Here is a 5,000-nt window from a genome sequence, read left to right on the forward strand (position 1 = left end):
CCACTCTCCCTCCGTCCCTCCCACTCTCATTAACTCATTCCTTCCCTACCACTTCTCTACCTACATCAGTTTCTTCTCCACTGACTTGTCTACCACTCAACTTCTTCTTCTTCACATATCTCTCCTTCTGTCTCTTTCTCCCTCTCTTTCTTTTTCTTTTTATATTTGTAGAAGTAGAGTAATCAGTAGAGAGTAGAGAATAGATTGTATGTGGCTCTTTATTTGGCAACAGCCAGCATGTGTATGTCTTATCATCTCGTATCTTCGTAGCTGCATTTACCTTCGATGACTGGCGTGCACACACACGCACACATATGTTACGAGATGGTAGTGTCAACCAGGACGACCGTCTCCCAAGGGATTCCCATTGTTTGGTGACCAATCTAACCGACATTTCTTTACGACGCCCTTTGATAACAAAAGATTCCCAGCGCCTCAGATCAAGAGCTCTACCTTGAACAATAGCCGCAGTTGTGTCTCGGGTCAATACCTGCACCGTATCGGCTGGTGTCTCAACCGACGCGACCCATCCTTCCAAATTTCCTTCAACTGATATGGCAACAGCCTCCTTATTTTATAAATTGGAAACCTTTGTAAGTTTGTATATAGAATATTTCTGGCAATCCTCCGAGCTTTTCTGAGGGCTTGCCGTGTATTTTGTAGTTAGAACTGAACCAGGAGAATTAAAGCCAAGAACTCCGCCTGGGTTTTCTTCACCACCAATTCCAATGGAGAGTTACACAACCTACATGCTGGTGGGCAGCGGTGGGACGACAACACTACTCCTACATTTTGGTGGGCAGCGGAGGGATTACGATTACGATGACGACGACACCACAACTACATTTTGATGACACACGTGGGATTGCAAATCGAGACTTTAACTCTACAGCCGTGGACATCGAAGCAAAAGTGCAACACTAATTCTTTCGAAGCACCTTCCACGATTCCACTTACGAGCCAAAAGCACAGACGCTCTTTGCTGCATCGCCCACAACCCACGCCACCCGGTAGTAAATATTTCAACGACAGTTTCGATCTTCGCTGAAACTTCTTACACGCAAGGCAACCCCTCGTAGCTGCACCGCCCGCAACCACGAAACGAAGCCCTGGTTCCACGCTGATCCCTCTTAGTTGCATTCTCCAACACCACGACTTTCGCCACTCTACCACGTCAACATACTCGTACAGACGTTTTCTTCAGCCCCGACGGAAAATCTCCATCAGAGGCATTTCTCCACCACCACGACATCTGCCGCTCCACCATGTCAACATAGACGCATTCCCCAACACCTACAAGGGAATCTCCATCGGAGGCAATTCTCCACCACCACCACGACCACTGCCTCCACTAGGACAACACAGAGATGTTGGACTACCCTTCTCCACCACTGCACGAGTCGGACCATCTCCCCCTTCCTCCAACATCGATCATCTCTACGCGCCAGACGATCGTCGTAGCATCTACGAGCCAACGCTCCACCATTCACCGCATCGAAGCTGCGCTAGAATCTCCACTTCCATTTTCCTTATTCCATTCTATATACCTACACATCTTGGTTACATATTTTCTAACCCACTTCCCACAACCATTTACTAATTGTTTCCCCCGTTTCCAGCAGTGCATCTTTCCATATTCTCTCGCCCCACTGTAGCCTCGTCACTCACCGTCGTACTCCAACACCACATTGAGTAAGTAGATTTTTTTTCCTTTCTCAGTGCCACCTAGGAGCAACACAGTCTCCACATATATTTTTTCAATACGTGAACGTGTTCAAAGCCCTCTCTGACTCGACAAACCGACCCTATACACGAAGCCAAGCTACGTCTCCACCAACCATAATCCCCCCTTCTACTTCCAACTCTTCAGAAAATTCAACTTCTACTCAACTCACAACAATATGACAACACAAAATCTCATCAGTCATTAAGGGCGAGACAAGTTTACCACTCTTTAACGGCAGGAACATTCCTGTACATACTTTCCTCACTGAAATTCACTCAGAAATACTACGTAGGAATGTCGCAGATGACAAAACAAAGATCTCTATCTTAACATCCAAAATAGACAAGCATAACACTTTAGCTGGTGATGTCTGACTTGTTTGAGAAAACACATTAATTTGATACATTTGTAGTTGTAGAACATTTTAAAAAGTCATATGCGGCTTTTGGGTCTCTTGGTGGACTTTTCCCCCTATACTCTCTTGCAAAAACTTACAATTATGGCCCACACACCGCTAAAGAAAAAGCAGTCAAAATAGCTTCAGCATTTAAGAGCAAACTCAAAGAAAGACTCAAAAACTCAGACTGGATCTCAAACAACATAATTTCATTGGATAACGTAGTCTCCCTCGTTTCATACTTTCGCCTTCTCTCACAGTTACATCCAGACACACTCCAGAAAGCCAACGCCATTACATTCAAACCAGATATCACATTAAGCGAATTCTCAAGGAAACTCTTTGACACAGAACAAGTTATCACGCAGATACAAAGTCATTCAGAACCCATAGCACCAAGACACACCATAACACACGTCACACGGTCCCCCTCACATAACACGAAAGTACGACATACATCACGCACGCGACATTACTCACGACAACGCTCTCCTTCAAGAACACGACTGTTTTGTACATACTGCCACAAACCAGGGCACCTCGTTAACACGTGTTATCACAGACACCCGTCACAACCGAACCGATACTGCGAGCATCATGGCACATGCTTTCACACGACTGATCATTGCCATGTGATCCTAGCACGAAGACACCACAGACAAGAATCCCCAGGTAGCTCTCCTGCTAGACAGTCACGTAACTCATCTCCTACTAGATTTCCACGTAACACATCTCCTGCTAGACATTCACGTACGACATCTCTTGCAAGATATTCACGTAACACATCTCCTGCAAGGCATTCACGTAACACATCTTCCTTATTACTACAGGATACAAAGACTCAGTGCACACCCACGACAGTTACTCCATACCAAGATATTCCATTTTCTACTCTACCGGTACACGCCCTGGATATCCCAGACATATATTCAGATTCCTTAACTTTCAATGCTAAGTCTAGTAACACCAAAGTGAAAATATTTCTCGACACGGGCTCCCCAGTTAACATCATGTCACTACACAGTTTCCACAGATTCCGCACTGAAACAAAACGTGTCACCATTTTGGAACTCCCCGACGTCAACCTTTGCAATGTAGATGGTGTACCCTTTACAATCATTCGTCAATTTGTAATTGACATTAGCTTTAAAGATGAGTGCTCAGACATTCCAGTTACCACCTACGTAGCTGACGTCCATTTCCCTGTTGATATCTTCATAGGCTTAACTTTGATGAAGCAGCATATCATCATTTACCCTACTCAACATAGCATAATTTATGCTAATTATTGACATCAGCAAATTCCCACAAAATCAACCACATCAACGTGGCCAAACAAGCAAAACTTGATTTAACGCCAATTAATTCTAGCACAACTGCTCAAATTCACTCTGCTTCATCACATGAGGATGCATCAGCTCTTAACTCAGATGACACCGACACACACACACATTCTTACAACTCTAACTCCATTTCACGACCAACTGTAGACATGCTTTCCAAGCGAAACAAATGCACTAACTCCTCACGCATGTAATTAGCAAAACTCAGGACAAGACGCCCCGTAACTACCATTGATGTTAACATTGTTTACATCTTTAACCACACACCCACCTCAACGCTCTCCCCTAAACTCTCTGGAACCTATCGTATCTCTGGACATCATTCAAAGAACAAAGTTAAAGCACTCAGTTTGCACAATCTTACGGAGACCGTCTTGCAATCACAGAATCACACTATTCCTGCAATAAAGGACCATCAACAATTATCTCAACCAAAACCCCCAGTTCCCCTTTCCAGCTATAATCTTAGAAATAGAACAAGTTCATAAAATGTATATTCTTGCCTAGGTGAATGGAAACAATATCTACTTTTCACATATTCATACTATTGTTCATACCATTAAGCCTATTTCCTTATATTCATGATCGCTGTCATAACCAAAACCATTACCACTATCTTCACCATCAGAATTCCTCTCAAACACCAGTCACCGTTTTCACCATAACCTTACTCATCACCATCAACTACAACTATCGCCGCTATCATAATCATAATCATTACCACCATCAACACCACCAACACCGCCAACACCATTGCAGACTCTACTGGAGATCGTACCATAAACATTCCTCCTCTTATCAGAAAAGAGAATCTCATTTTGCCTTAAACTAACATTATTTCCCACCTCACTCTCACATGCATTATATGTAGTTTCATTACCAGCGACTAACGCAGCTACAACAAGCTGTTTCTGTAGCAATAATTCGCACTTTCGTAATTCAACTAATAGCTCTAACTTTCGTAGCAACAGTTTCGAGATCAAAGCACAGCGGTAGAAGGCCTTCAAGTTCTTCAGTAAGTTTCCTCTTGTGTTCTTGTGTGTTCTGGTGAACGTTCCCAGTAACTTTATCATGTGTCAGGGGTGACTGGGTGTGTGGATGCTTGTGGGTTAAGAACGTAAGAGGGGGTTTACACTGGTCTAACGGTTCGTCGAGTGCGATAGACACGTGTTTAAAGTGATGTGTGAACGTGTGAACGGGGTATTTGGTTGTCGAACACGTTGGTTAAACCCCAAAATACCCCGGTCACACGTTCACACATCACTTTAAACACGTGTCTGTCGAACCGCGTTCGACGAACCGTTAGACCTCTTAGAATGGAGGAAACTGCAAGAGGCTGCACGGCTTACACTCGACAGTTCCAAATCCCTTACCACCTATTAACCCTATCCATAAAGTTATCAAATCTTGTCTCAAAACAAAACAAAAAATATTTGAATACTAACTACATGGTTTCTAAAACTACTCCATTCACTAACCACTCAGATGGTAAAACAGTTTTTCCCCTATTTCCTTCTTAAACCTAAATCCGTCC

Source organism: Oratosquilla oratoria, chromosome 11 (assembly GCF_046742065.1).
Source record: "Oratosquilla oratoria isolate Oo_2021 chromosome 11, ASM4674206v1, whole genome shotgun sequence".
NCBI classification, from domain to species: Eukaryota; Metazoa; Arthropoda; class Malacostraca; order Stomatopoda; family Squillidae; genus Oratosquilla; species Oratosquilla oratoria.